We start from the raw sequence: 16,091 nt of genomic DNA, 5'->3' as shown, positions 1-16,091 counted from the left end.
ATTTGGATTGTTTCCAGTTTGGGTTATTAAGAATCATGCTGCTGTGAACACTTGTGCGCAAGTATTTGTTGTGCACATGTTTTCATTTCTTTTGGATGTATACCTAGAAGTGGAATTGCTGGATCATGTGAAAGTTTTATGTTTAACTTTTGGAGACACTGCCAAATTGTTTTACAACCTAGCTGCACCATTTTACAATTCCATCAGCAATGTGTCAAGTTCTCATTTCTCCACATCCTCTCCAACATACGTTATTACCAGTCATTTATTATCGCCATGCTACTATGCATGAAGTGGTACTTCACTGTAATTTTAATTTGCATTTCTGTAATGACTAATAACATTGAGCATCTTTTTTTGTGCTTATTAGACATTTGTATATCTCTGGATAAATGTCTGTTCAAATTTTTGCCCACTTTTTGTTTGTCTTCTTACTATTAGGTTGTAGATATTCTTTGTAAATTCTGGATACAAGTCTTTCATCAGGTGTGTGCTTTGCAACTATTTCTGAGTTGTTTGATGAGAAGTGTGTGGAGGCCACTGAGTGTGGGCTAACAATGGTGGAAGGCACTATAACATAGAACACCATGCAGCATGGCATCCACAGCTCTTTTTCCACAAACGGCATTTCTTCTAGTAATGTCTATTTATGTGAAAAGTCAAGCTATTTATATTGTCAATTGGATACAGGGAGTGTCTCTTGGATGGCAGGAAACCATGCAGACATTCTTCACTGCTACATTTGGAGGTGGGGTGGGGTTGTGGGGAAGGGAAATGGCTTCTTGTATCAACTGATAACAAAACAAGCTCCCAAAGAAATCTTCCAGCTGGTTACAAATAATTTTATAATACAGAAAAAACATGGCTTTGAATATACATGGATTACTTATTCCTTATTGGTATTTTACTGACATCTCCTGAAGTGTGCTGCCTGTAGGTGTGCAGAGCACAGGTGTACAGGCCTGCCTGTTATATGCTTCTTTGGAATAGGCCTTCAACATCTGTCAGACAATGTATTTCAAAGTCATGACTTTCTTCATTTTCTCTCATCTGTTCTGAAAACACTTGTCATTTTGTAAAAACAGTATTTTATAACGTGTGAAAAATGAGAATAGAATCAGCTCTGTAAAATAAATACAATTCACTCTGGCTCTTGGAGAGTGAACAAATGTCAGTGTTGACACAATGCTTGGAACTTTCCTTTTACTAATTTCCTTTAAGTACTTACGTCCTTAGTTGGGTATGTAGCTACCCAGAGACTTACAGGGCAGTTTTGCCATAGTGTTCTTCTCTTTCTCACTTTGTGTCAGTTCGTCACCCAAAATAACTTAAAATAAATACCATCCTAAATATAATTAGCATCCTAATATGAACAGCATCCTAATATAGTGTCCTAAATTTCTACCTAAATTAAAAGCCTAATGCATTACTTTCCCACTTTTCTAAATCTGCTTTCCTACTTGTTTGACTGTTTCACTTTTCGGTGGGAACATTCCACAGGGTAATACACTTGTAGCTAAAATTCCAGAGAAACCTTGTGGAATCCAGTGAGATGATCCTTGCAAATGTTTTAGCTCCTCAGGGAAAATCTAGGCTACTAAGAAGCATTAGGTCAGTCTAATTCTATTCCATTGGTAAAATTTCCATTGTTTTGTGTGAAAGTTGTGAATTCTTACTTCCTTCCTCACTGGCAAACTTTAAGCATTCATTAGAGTGGGGCAGTAGGCATGTGCTCCAGCATCATTCCCATGTTAAATTTCCACATTCCAGAGAGGGACAAACAGGTATAATTGTTAAAATTGCAATCATATTGTTAAATGTATGTGAAAACTCTTAAATATGTTGTGACACATAATTCCGTTTTTTTTTTCCTCTGGGACAATAGAAGAACTTCATCTTTCATAAAAATAGAAAAATGGAAAATAAAAACAAAGACAGTGAGCATGAGTAGAAGGACCTTTTCCTGCTCAAATTACTACCACACCACAACCCCCTGGGGCCTTCCCATTCCTCTAACTTTTTTTTTTTTAAGCATTGATCCCTTGAAACAGGATGCTCATGAAAATCAAATCAAGATGAAACAAAAAAATGGTAGCAATTATTCATACTTCTTTTAGGTATTTGACATTTCACTTCTTAAAAGAACTCAAAATTGCTTCTACATATTGATTTGCACCAACAATACCCATATGAAGAAGAATGGAGCTAATTAATCACTCAGCATTAGATTCAGGAATACTGAATCACTGAAAAAACTACCATGAAACCCTACCTTAGGCTGAACGTGAAAGAGTTGTTTACTATGTTTAAGTAAACTGAATCACTTTAAATACACTACGAGGTTTGTATATTTACAAACAGGCTGAACTGTAGGAAGTGATCAAGCACAGTATTTCAGTGTCGGTAACTGTTCTGATGGGCTTGTTCTGTGAGTATGGAATTTAGCATGTGTCCCTGCACTTGGAGCATGGCTGCTCCTTTCTGTGCTGCAGGGCATACTCTTCACACCCATGGTAGTTCTGTGGGTGGAAAATAAGGAGGGAAATAGGCTCATGACTTGGAGGTCATCTGTTGGCCCTTTGTCCTCTTCACCCAGTGATCCTCAAGGAGCTAGACCCTATAGGTGATCAGAAAAAAGGTCATCCTGTTCCTGAAATCTTACCCAAATTGAGCCCTGTTGGAGATCAACCAAGATGAAAGCAGTATCTGATAAACATCATAAAGAAGCACCAAGTTTTGATTTTATGGAACTAACATATTCCTTCATGCCACACCCAATGAAGAAGTTCTCACATTCTTGGTCTTTTGGGGTCCATATATCTAGGTCTATATCTGCATCTAAATCTATATTTTATATATATATATATATATATATATATATATATATATATATATATATCTATCTTCTCCCTCTTTTCTAACGTTTCTTTAATCTCCGTCTTTCTCTCCAAGAGCCTCTTCATTACCCGATTACTCTCTACTTCCATCTGTCAGTCACCTGCTCCTCTTCAGAGAAAGGAGTCATAATGTACAGAGGTGGGTACTTGTTCTTGCTTGTCCTTTCACTTATGTGATGCCACGACCCACTTCGACTGCTTAGAGTGTAACAGGTCAGTTTGTTTTAAAGTTTTCAAATTAGCCCCTAGTTAGCCTCCAAGTTCAGATGAACAGGATCTTCAGCTTATTCAGGCACCAATCATTTGTTTAAGAACTCGGGGACTTAGTCAGTCTGCAGGGACCAGCTCTGTTCATGATCCTTTGCCTATAGATAAGTGCTGAATCGAATCAGTTTGTTATCAGGTCCCAAGGCCCTAGTTGCCACTGTTTTGGGGCTGTGAAGAAGGCACTGTTGATGCAGATAGCTGCAGAAAACACCAGGGATTTTTTTGTGAGCAGGTGGTCAATCTCTCTAGTGTCCTTCTTGGCCAGGGTATGCCACCTTGGGCTCTTCCGGTTACAACCCTTCAGGTGATACTTGTATGCTTAGCCAACCCCTGCACATTGTTGATAGACCACCTACTGTGCTTTCCTTCCTCATTAACTATGCTCTTAGCACACTTTCCTTTCTACTCCTTGAACCCCCAAGGCTTATTGGCTCTCTAGAATATCTGTCCAAAAGATTCCTCTGCCTGGAAATGTTTTGTCCCTGCTCTCAGTAGAAGGTAAGCTCCTTGGGTGCCCAGACATAATCTGTCTTTTAAAATTCTGTATTCTCAGTTCAGAGAACATTGCCTGGTATATAGTAGGTAAATATTAGCCATAAAAAAAACCCCAGGGCTTCCCTGGTGGCACAGTGGTTGAGAGTCCGCCTGCCGATGCAGGGGACACGGGTTCGAGCCCCGGTCCGGGAAGATCCCACATGCCGCGGAGCGGCTGGGCCCGTGAGCCGTGGCCGCTGAGCCTGCGCGTCCGGAGCCTGTGCTCCGCAACGTGAGAGGCCACAACGGTGAGAGGCCCGTGTATCACAAAGCAAAAAAACAAAAACAAAAAACCCCAAAAACACTGGTAGTGAAGAAAAGGGACAGAAAATTGACAGACTTATATCTATAAGAAAATATGTTTGAAAAAAAAATTTATCTGAATAAAGGTTCTTTCTTTCCTCCATTGTTCTATTCCCTCTGTCCCACTCCGTCTTTTCTTTCCTCCTTTTCTTAACTTGGTCTTTATTTGTACATTGTTTAAAAATGGAGCCAGGTAGATACCAGAGAATAGCATGTAGAAAATTTAGGCATTGTGATTCATTGTTCTTGTCTTATTCACTTTACACTTTTTTTTTTTTTTTTTGTGGTATGCGGGCCTCTCACTGTTGTGGCTTCTCCCATTGTGGAGCACAGGCCCCAGACGCACAGGCTCAGCCGCCATGGCTCACGGGCCCAGCCGCTCCACGGCATGTGGGATCTTCCCAGACCGGGGCACAAACCCCTATCCCCTGCATCAGCAGGCAGACTCTCAACCACTGCACCACCAGGGAAGCCCAGCTTATTCACTTTAAACTGACCTAAACAAATTAATAGAGTTATAATTGTCATCTTGTTGTAAATTAGGTTTTATATTAATCGAACATATATAGTTAACAAAGGCAAATAGTTCTACAAGTCTTAGAATGATAGATGGCTATTTATTCTGATAGTTTCCTCCATATTTCTAAAAATATTTAGTATATTGATTTTTCAAATTTTTATATATCATCTATTAATATCCTGCTATGAAGTATTTAGTTCTCTTTCACTTTCCCTCTCTCCCTCACTTGCATTAACCTCCTCCAGTGTTTCTAATATTGCTAAATCAATATTGTTTACATTATTATGCCTATGCAATACTGTTCACAGACAAACTACCTAGAGTTCCACAATTAAAATACTCTCTTGTGAAACTTTTGGTTTTCTTGTGAGTTAAAAATTGCATTAGTTGCTTAAATTTCTATGCACCCATCATTTATTTGTTCTTAAATTCTCTAACAAAGCTGTAAAGCTCCTCGTAATAAGAGAAAACACATCCAGTAATATATCAGTTCCAGTTTTTTTTTCTTTTTTCTCTTGAAGACCTTCCTCCATATTCCTGATCCAAATTGGGAAGGTTGCAGTCTAAGCCAGTGATCTGCAAACTTTTTCTGTAAAGGACCGGATGGTAAATATTTTAGGTCTTTGTTGTAATAGTTCAATACTATCACTGGAGCAAAAAAACAGCTGCAGACAATAATTGAATGAATGGGCATAGATTTGTCCAAATAAAACTTTATATAATCAGAGTGTCATCCTGCTACCAGAGTTTTTTGACTCCAGCCCTAGGTCAACTTTCCAGTTATCATCATAGACCTCTTCTCACCATCAATCTCAGAAGGCCATTCATGTACCTCCTATATGGGAGTCTCCATTTCTGAAGCTCATTTTTTCCTATTTCTTCTCTTGTTTTTTTTTTTTTTTTTTTTTGCTCTACGCGGGCTTCTCACTGCTGTGGCCTCTCCCGTTGCAGAGCACAGGCTCCAGACGCGCAGGCTCAGTGGCCATGGCTCACGGGCCCAGCCGCTCCGTGGCATGTGGGATCTTCCCGGACCGGGGCATGAACCCGCACTCTCAACCACTGCGCCACCAGGGAAGCCCTCTTCTCTTGTTTTAATGAAACTTATCTTTCAGGAGATTTCAGATAAAAGTTGCATGGGATGTAATATTTTAAGACATCAGTTGAATGTAAATGTCTGTATTTTCCTCTCCCACCTGCTTAATGGCTTCTCTGGGTCCAGAATTTTAGGTTGGAATTCAGTTTCTCATGATATCAGAAGGCATTGTTCCATGGTATTCTAGCTTCCAGTGCTCATTTTAACAAGTCTGTTGCCGTTCTAGATTCCTACTTTTTTTGAAGCTGGCTTGATTTTTTAATCTTTTTTTTCTTTTCTATGAAATGTTTCAGATATACTAAATGTTACAGATAATAGTATGAAAATATCCATGTTCTTACTACCTAGCTTAAAAAAAAAGAACAAAATAACCCAGAGTGCAAGTTGAAATTCCACATATATCACTATCCGATCTCATTTCCCTATTTTCTTCACAAAGGTAATCCTAGTTGGTGTTTTAATGTTCCATGCCTTTTAACTTTTATTATCTAATAATGCATCCATACACAATATATAGTATTAATTTTCATGTATTCAAACTTTATATAAATAATATAATGTATGATGTTCTGAGACTTGCTTTTTTCTCCTTATGTTTATAATATTTACTTGTGCTGACATATGTAGTTCCACTTACTTTTTTTCCTATAATGAAAGGACATGAGTTTTAACATAAAAATAACTCACCAAATAGCTGTTGCAATGAGTACTACACTAAGGCACATCATTATGACATTTTAGAATGCCAGATATGAGATCCTAAAAGTTTCCAGAGGAAAAAAACTAGGTAATCTGGTGTGTTGGACATCTGTTTGCCCTTAAATCCAGTCCTACTTTTCTGTGCTTAGGGAGATAAAAGCCTACATTTCTTAGACTCTTGACAGGGGTTCTAATCATGTTCTGCAATAGAAAACACTGGCATGAGATTCAAAGAGGAGAGGAAGCAGATAGCCACAGCAGTGCCTCTTTATGGCCCCACCACAAGCTGTGTGGTCCCTCCTGTGACACAGAGACAGTGCAGGCCAGGGGGTCCAGCAGGGGTAATGGTAGCTTCCTCATCTGCATAATACTTACTTCTCTTTGGAGGATTTCCTTTCTTTCTTTGCTTCTGCACCCCTTCTGTCTCTTTAGTAATCAATTCCCTGTATTCAATATGTCTCTGTTTCCTGACTTTTCCCTGCCTGATACAGTTGGTTTATGCAATATGACTGAGGAGCACTTCTAAAAGTACTCCTATCAAAGCACCTAGCAGTGCGGATGAAATGTAAAATCTTCTTTTTAAATGCTTGATTTAGTAGAAAAGAAGGTAAAGGAAATATTCTCAGGACAAAAGCAGAGTAGAAAATAAATTTTAAAAAGTCTGAAGAAACAAGTGTAAGTGAGGATTTGGAGTAACTGAGCCCCATTACCTACTGAAGGGAGTGTAAATTGAAACAACTATAATGGAAATCAGATAGTAATAACTAGCAAAATTGCAGGTAAACATTTCTAAGGACTCAGCAATTCTACTTCTAGATACAGACCCTTGAGAAATTCTCTCTTATGTACCCAAGGAGAATATACAATGAAGCTCATAGGAGTGTTGTTTAAACTAGTGAAAACTGGTGTATCTATTAATAGGAGAATTGATAAATAAATTGTGGTATAGTCAAAAAAGTGCCAGACAAGTCTTAAAATTAATAAATATGATGTGGGCCAACATTGATAAATCTCAAAAACATAATCTTGAGTGAAAAAAAAGCTACTTGTAAAAGCTTGTGATTATTATATCTTTATATACAAATTTAAAATATGTAAAATAGGAGAACGGACTTGAGGATATGGGGAGGGGGAAGGGTGAGTTTTGACAGGGCGAGAGAGAGTCATGGACATATACACACTAACAAACGTAGTAAGGTAGATAGCTGGGGGGAAGCAGCCGCAAGGCACAGGGATATTAGCTCGGTGCTTTGTGACGGCCTGGAGGGGTGGGATGGGGAGAGTGGGAGGGAGGGAGACGCAAGAGGGAAGACATATGGGAACATATGTATATGTATAGCTGATTCACTTTGTTGTAAAGCAGAAGCTAACACACCATTGTAAAGCAATTATACCCCAATAAAGATGTTAAAAAAAAAAAAAAAAAAAAAAGACCCAATGCAGCCAAACATAAATAAATAAATATAGTAAAATTAAAAAAAATAAAATAAAATATGTAAAATAATACTATATCTTATATGTGGATATATAGGTACATAGTAAAAATATGAATACATGTAAAAACATACATACAAATTATAAATACCAATTCAGGATACTAAACAGTATGAAGCAAGGAGACCTAGATAGGTTAGAGGTACATAGGGAGAAAAATTTTTTGTTCAAAAAGCTCTGTAATGTTTTATTTATAAAAACAAAAAAGATCTAAAACATATATGGCAAAACAGGTTTGGTAAAGCTGGAGAGATTGGGGCTGAGTGTTTATTTTCTCTATTTTTCTGTATATTTGAAATAAAAAAGAAATCAAGTTATTAGACATAGGAATTTAATAGTCCAATTAAGATTTTCTTGGCTTAAAAATCAGTAAGGTATGCTTCTGTTTTAACTGAAAGAATCATAAAGTGATTTGAGATTATTTATTTTAATTTATTGAATGAGAGATGTTCCCTAAAATCTTACCATTTTAATTTATCTTCATTTTCAGTGTTCAAAATGTTTGAAGTATGTACGGTTATGCCCCAATATTTCTGGAGCCTGGGTGAGAGTACACATTGAATCCACATACTGAATGACTAAATATTTACAATTATAACTCATGCTGAAAAAAACTTCAAAATAAAATATATTGTATGTATATATTTATAGTGACAAATAAAGTAACATTTTTACATGCATAAAATCAGCAAAATTTTAAAGGTGACTTTAGTTACCTTCAGGAACTAATTATTATTACATATGTCTTGGTATTCAGTATGATAAGATGGTGATATTTGGATGTAAGTAACAAAGACTTACATAATTCACAAATTAATAATTATTATTCTATAAATGATATTTTGCCCATTTTCAGCAAAATCTCTATTTGTATAATAAAATTTGTCAGATAGCTTTTGTTCTCCTGCAATAACGAACCACAAAACTGAAAAATATAATGTAATCATATTCAAAGTGAACAAAATTTATTTATATTTTCATCAAAACATAATTTAAAACTAATGCAAAAATTAAAAAAATGAAAAAGTTCTTTCCTTCTAAAATATCTTAAGATTTCTATTAGAAATAAAAAATACAAATTATAGTATCAAAGACTAAAATTGTATAAATAAACCTGGAATGTTTTATTACTTTTTTTTTTTTTTTGGCGGTACGCAGGCCTCTCACTGTTGTGGCCTCTCCCGTTGCGGAGTGCAGGCACCAGACGCGCAGGCTCAGTGGCCATAGCTCACGGGCCTAGCCGCGCCATGGCATGTGGGATCGTCTCGGACCGGGGCACGAACGCGTGTCCCCGGCAGGTGGACTCTCAACCACTGCGCCACCAGGGAAGCCCCGTTTTATTACTTTTTGAAAAATTAATTAAATCTTATTAATTACTTTTATAAAAATAAAACTTTTCTTAATTCTAGTGCTCAATGCTCCTTTCTTCCAATATGGAAAAGGGCTTCACACTTATAGTTAACCTGTATCCACAGCTATTGAAATTTAAGCTTAATATAATTTTTTTAATGCTGCAAAATGGTCCTCAGCACCAAAGGCAACTATTGTGAAAACGTTGTTAATTTGTACACGGATTCACTCTAGAAACACAAATTGGAATAGGATGAGAAGTTGAAAACTGGGCTCTGGGCACTATGGGGAAACAATGGCAAAATTCTACCACATTCATTTTATCTGAAAATATTGACAAGTTAATTAATTTGTGTATTTACTTTCCCAAGTACTTCTTGCCATTCAAACCCTTTCCTCACTTCTAAGCCATGTGTGTCCTCCAAATGCACTTCACAACCTGTAAACCTGTACCCCCTGAGACCAGTCACCTTTTGTAAGGGGACAGGGTTCAAGAGGTATGGCTTCCAGAGATGTTTGTCACCAGCAGGAACATTTAGGGAAGAGGTCATGCTGTTCCCAATCTGAAGCACCTGCATGTTCTTTAATAAACGTATTTCTTTGTATTTGTGGGCCTAAAACATGATGCCCCATGTAGGGGCACCTCTTGACAGGGTCTAAATGTGGTGTTGTTAAAAATAACGTAAGATAAGTAAATTTAAGCCTACTTGATTTCCAAGGATCTTGGAAAATGAGTCACAAGTCTTGAGCTGGTCATTCCATACAGCCTATCCATGCAAAAAAAGAAAATTAAAATACCTTTTTTTTTTTTTTTGTAGCATGTATTGGTAGTTTGCTGGGTTTTGTTGCTGAATAATATTCCATTGCATGGGCATACCACATTTGTTTAACCTTTCTCCAGTTGATGGACATGGATTGTTTCCAGTTTGGGGCTATTATGAATAACTCTCCTGTGAGCCTGAATGTATGTCTTTCTGTGGACGTACATTTGTATTCCTCTTAGATGTGGAAAAACTGAGTTGTAAATACACACTTAACTTTATAAGAAGTCACCAAACTGTTCTCCAAAGTTGCTCTACCATTTTCCATTCCCATGGGTATGAGAGTTCTAATTTCTCCATGTCCTCACCAACATTTGTTATTGTCTGTTTTTTTGATTATGGCCATTCTAGTAGTACCTCACTTTGTTTTTATTTATTTTTAAAATTTAGATATAATTGACATACAACGTACTAGTTTCAGTTATAAAACATAATGATTCCATATGTATATACATTGCAAAATGATCACTTCGCCTAATTAGCATCCATCACCATAAATAGTCACAGTCTTTTATTCTTGTGATGAGAACTTTTAAGATTTATTCTTTTAGCAAATTTCAAATATACAGTACAGTATTAACTAACTATAGTCACCATGCTGTACATTTTATTCCCAGGACTTGTTAATTTTATAACTGAAAATTTGTACCTTAGGATCACCTTCACCCATTTTACCCATTCCTTACTCCCTGCCTCTGGCAAGCACCTCTCTGGTCTCTGTTTCTATGATTTCAGTTTTTTGTTTGTTTGTTTTAGATTCTACGTAGAAGTGAGATCCTATGGTATTAGTCTTTATAGGTTTGACTTATTTCACTTAGCATAATGCCCTCAAGGTTCATCCATGTTGTCACAAATGGCAAGATTTCATTATTTTTTATGGCTGAATAATATTCTATTTTATATATGTATATATCTATATTTACATAGATAGATAGATATGCCATATTTTCTTTATCCACTCATTCATTGATGGAAACTTAGGTTGTATCCATGTCCATGTCTTGGTTATTGTAAATAATGTTGCAATGAAGTGGAGAGTCATGTATCTGTTAAAGTTAGTGCATTTAATTTCCTTTGGATAAATACCTGAAGTGGAATTGCTGAACCATACGATAGTACCTCCTGTGTTTTCCATAGTGGCTGCACCAATATAAATTTCTACTAAATCAGTTTTTAAAAATTAAAATGAAGGAAGTAAATGTTGAAATAGTAATGGATATTCTTTTCCCCAAATATTATTTTTTAATCCCATTTTTGTGCTTAGGCAGTTTTAAATAATAACAGTAGTACATGGTGCCTCAAGGACTCTAATAGGGGTTTTAACATGCTATCTAATTTAGTCCTTGTAATGTTGTTGTCCTTTGGGGCCCAGTGGTTTTTCTGCTGGTGGTCTGTAGAACTGAAGTTCAAATCAGAGATGTGATATTTCAAAGCCCTGTCTCTTAACCACTGTCAAGTTGTGGGTCCTTAAGAACACAAGCTTTTTATGGTTGAATGAATAAGCAAATGGTGGTATATCTTTACAAAGAAATATTATTAAACCATAAAAAAGAATGAAGTACTGATACATGGTACAACATGGATGGACCTTGAAAACATGCTAAATGAAAGAAGCCAGATACAAAAGGCCACATACCATATGATTCCATTTCTATGAAATGTCCAGAATAGGCAAATCCATAGAGACAGAAAGCAGATTAGTGATTGCCAAAGGAAAGGGGGGAAGGAAAATGAGGAATGCCTGTTTAATGGGTTCTGGGTTTTGTTTTGTTTTTTTTTGCGGTACGCGGGCCTCTCACTGTTGTGGCCTCTCCCGTTGCGGAGCACAGGCTCCGGACGCGCAGACTCAGCGGCCATGGCTCACGGGCCCAGCTGCTCTGCGGCATGTGAGATCTTTCTGGACTGGGACACGAACCCTTGTCCCCTGCATCGGCAGGCGGACTCTCAACCACTGCGCCACCAGGGAAGCCCAAGTTCTGGGTTTTACTTTGGAATGATGGAAATGTTTCAGAACCAGATAGATTTTTGCAACATTGTGAATGTACTATTGTATATGTCACTGAACTGTACACTCTAAAATGGTTAATTTTGTTAATCACTTGTGAATTTCACTTTACCATTCTTTTTTTTTTTTTTTTTTTTTTTTTTTTTTGCGGTACGCGGGCCTCTCACTGTTGGGGCCTCTCCCGTTGCGGAGCATAGGCTCCGGACGCGCAGGCTCAGCGGCCATGGCTCACGGGCCTAGCCGCTCCGCGGCATGTGGGATCTTCCCAGACCAGGGCACGAACCCGTGTCCCCTGCATCGGCAGGCGGACTCTCAACCACTGCGCCACCAGGGAAGCCCGAATTTCACTTTAATAAAAAATACAAAATGAATTTCACTTCAATAAAATAAATTTAATTCTCTTTCACTCTTCCATCATTTCTGTGCTAAACTGTTATGTCTGCCATGGTATTGTACTTGGGCCCTTTTAATAAAATGACGTGGCATTTTTACACAATTTTGTTGATCTTATGCAATTTGGAATTGCAAAAAGAAGCAATTTAGGCTATGTGCAAATATATCTGCACTTATGCATATTAAACCTGCACATTTATACTTTGTGGCTGTATGTGTGGTGGGGAGGTGATGATGGGAATGGGGAGTTATTAGATCGGAAACTAAGAGTCATGTGTGGATTGATTTGTGAATGGCCTCTCCTGGAGGGACCACACTCACCCAGCTATATCCCTACAGGGTCACAGACATGTTTCTATGCTGTTATGCTACTGATGGCTCCAGATTCCAGGCTCTGGTTTCTGAGACTCACTCTGGAGCATGTGGCTAAGTGGGGAGAGTGGTTCACGTGCCCCTTGGAGGATGGTGACTGACCAACTTGGTGAGAGCAGGCAAACTGGACCCCAGGAAAAGCAGATAAGACATGGGGTGACCCTCCCCTTTTGGAAAACATTTGGCACTTGGAACGTATGTTCTTTGGCATTTGAGGACATAGCACAGAATGTGAGTTCTCGTTGATAATTTCAATGTCAGTGTACAGTAAATTATAATTTAATCATGTTGTTTCAAGTATGTTCTGGGACATCTTAAAGTAGTACATGTAGTGAGGCATCTTATTTCCCTTACCTAATTTGATTCATTCACAATTTCAACTGGTAGTTTATTGGGCACCAATTATATACTAGATACTTTGGGGAGATTTAAAAAAAATGGATAAAAATTTCATTATACATGGAGCAGGTGCACTTCATCACACAAAGCAATCCTTTCCTAGAGGATTGCTTTTCCTTTCCTTTCTGAAAGCTAGAATTATTCAACAAAAAGATCTGCTGTACATAAAATAAAGTTACTCAAATATATGAACTGTTCTTACTCATAGAAAACAAAATCAATGTATCCTAGTGAAAACATGTTATCCAACATAATTCACATTGTCATAATAAAATCCCTGGCTTTTTGCACAGATACCACAATACCAAACACACAATTATGGATTAGCAGGAAAAGGCTTATCAGCGCTGAATGCAGGTAGCTGCTTGAGAACCTGGAGGACTGGCCACCCCCTTAAATTATCTCACCAGCAGGGAATGACTGGAACCTATGGGTACATTGCTTATGCTTTTCTATAAGCTGGAGTTCAGATTTGCTTATGGCTAACTTCTCCATTAAGTAGACTTAATCCTACCCTTTACACATTGAAGTTTCATCATGTGATTTTGCTTTTTCAACTACTATGTTAAATATTTAAATATAGAAGAACATGTATACATTGCATATTATTCAAACACACTAAAATTAGACACTAAAGCTAACACTTTTCCTTCAGGGAGTAATTTTAATCAGATAATATTTAGTGCTCAGCTAAAATACTCAGTGGCATTTGCAAATGAATTCCCTTTTCGTCAGGGAGATAGATTTTAATTTCCCAGTTCTAACAAGAGAGAATGGTTCGATCACCTGACAGTTTGGGGGTTCATTTTTTCCAGTTGGCTGAGGAGTGTAGGAGAAGGACAGAGGCATGTGCAGCAGCCGCGTATCACTCCTCCCAATTACAGCTCCTTTAGGATGCCATCAATATGCACCAGCGCTTTCTCACTACTTTTTTTTTTTTTTCAGCCAGAAGCAAATGAATATATTATCCGTCAGCAGCCAGACACAGGGCAAATGGATCTATGAGTCGTGGGTGATTGGGATTCCACGCCTGCTTGGAGGTGTGGACTATCCTTCAGAACTCATTTTCACGGATGCTGACATGCGAGACAGTCCTCCGAGACCTGTCTGTCAAACGGCAACACGCTCTGCAGAAAAATTATGTTACTCACGCTCAGACAGAGGGGGGTGACGGCAATTTAGAATGGCCCCTTAAATACCAATTACACTTGTGTTTACAAACCCACGTGAAGGACTTTGTTTCATACTGGCTACTTGGGCTGTGCAGGAACGTGGTTCTTCACTGATGTCTGGAAATTCATGAAGAAATACACGCACACACACAAACGTGCGTGCGCAGTGTGTACAGTTTTTCTCTTCATATTAAATTTAATTTCAACAACCCTGAAAGGCTCGCTTTATTTATTTTAGTGGCTAGATTTATTGTTTTACTTTTATTGCACTAAGAAGCTTTTCAAAATCCACTGCCTGAGTACCTATCATCTATACCCAAATATCTGTTATAAGCAAGAAATTTTCAGGTGAATTCTCTTTGTCAGAGCAGAAGGGGGCAAGGCTCCCTAAACTCATGGTAAAGATATATTTCTGGGTTCTATATTTCATTCACAGTGTTTGCATAGTTACTGAAGACAACGGATGCGTCAGAATTCATAAGATGAACCCACTGCCGTTAGGCACAGGCTTGTCCCTAAAATCTATTTTTTAAAAATAAAAATATAAATGAGCAAATCACTTGTAATGAAAAATTATATATCAAAGGGGCAATGAAATCTCACTGAAAGGCAAAGAGAAGAGCTCCGGGAAGAGAGATTTTTAAAGACCCCAGAGAGGTGCTCAGTGACTCTTGGCTGGAAATAGACGCTGACGCGTTGGGAGGTGGAGTATTTCCCAGCACCTTCTGGAGGGCTTTCCACCGCACAAGAAAGAGGTTGGTGGGGATAAGGTTTGCCTCCTTGTAATGACATGACAGTGCTAGGCTCTTTTAAACTCCCAGGGTATGTTCTGGGATGCTAATTGAGCATTTGGACCTCCATCTAGTGGGGTGTTTATTTGAATTTACTTGCAGCTTCTCAGTGGCAAATTCTGCCTTATTTTTGTGGTCAGAGTAGGAACCGTGGCGGACTTCTCTATCTCCTCTGACTGCGGCACTTGCAGCTTAGACCCAACTTTCTTCATGCCTCCACATTTTGGCATCGTTCTGCATATAATGCAGCAAAAAGGTATTTATCCAGCGTTCTGTCATCCAGAAAACTCTATTAACTTTTGCATCTGTTCTTTGCTGCTATTGGGATAATTGGTGTTCATAATAATGACCCTGAAGCAATTCAGGTGTCTTGTGAATCATACAGGATTACATTCTATTTTGTAGCATTGGGAGTGAGGATGTATCTGGGGTCCTGAAAGAGTTCAGTGGTGTGACAGTTACAGTTGTGTTTGGTAGGGCAATCTGCAGCTTGATGGAAGTTCTCCTTGTTCACTAACAATTCTCCATCCTTTATGAATGCATCCAGCAGACGCTTTCTGAGTATGTAGACCTATCAGGCACTCTGCTAGGCACCAGAGATTCAGAGATGGATTAAACTCAGGCCCTGTCTTTAAGAGACCCTCAGGATAGAGTTGAAACAGGCTTATGCCCTGAGAGTTGTAAAATAGTGATCATGATTCACTGAATGTTTTTGGAGCCCTCAGAATGGGCACCTAAGTCAGAGGCGGTGGGAATAGTGCTCAAGGTGATTGTAAAAGCTTGAACAGGAGCTGTGAGGGGTGGAGAGGACCAGGTGGAGGGGAGAGGATGAACAAAATTCCAGGGCCATGACACCAAGCAATGTCTGCTGGGAACTGTGAGTGTTGCTGGGAGATGATGTACAAGAGTAAGGTGCTGGGGCTTTTGAGGGAGCAGGTCACACAGGTTCTTGCATCACATTAAGACATTGGACTTCATTGG

This window comes from Phocoena sinus, chromosome 2 (genome assembly GCF_008692025.1).
Source record: "Phocoena sinus isolate mPhoSin1 chromosome 2, mPhoSin1.pri, whole genome shotgun sequence".
Lineage (NCBI taxonomy): Eukaryota > Metazoa > Chordata > Mammalia > Artiodactyla > Phocoenidae > Phocoena > Phocoena sinus.
The sequence above is the reverse complement of the archived record's forward strand: the minus strand, read 5'-3'. Positions refer to the sequence as shown.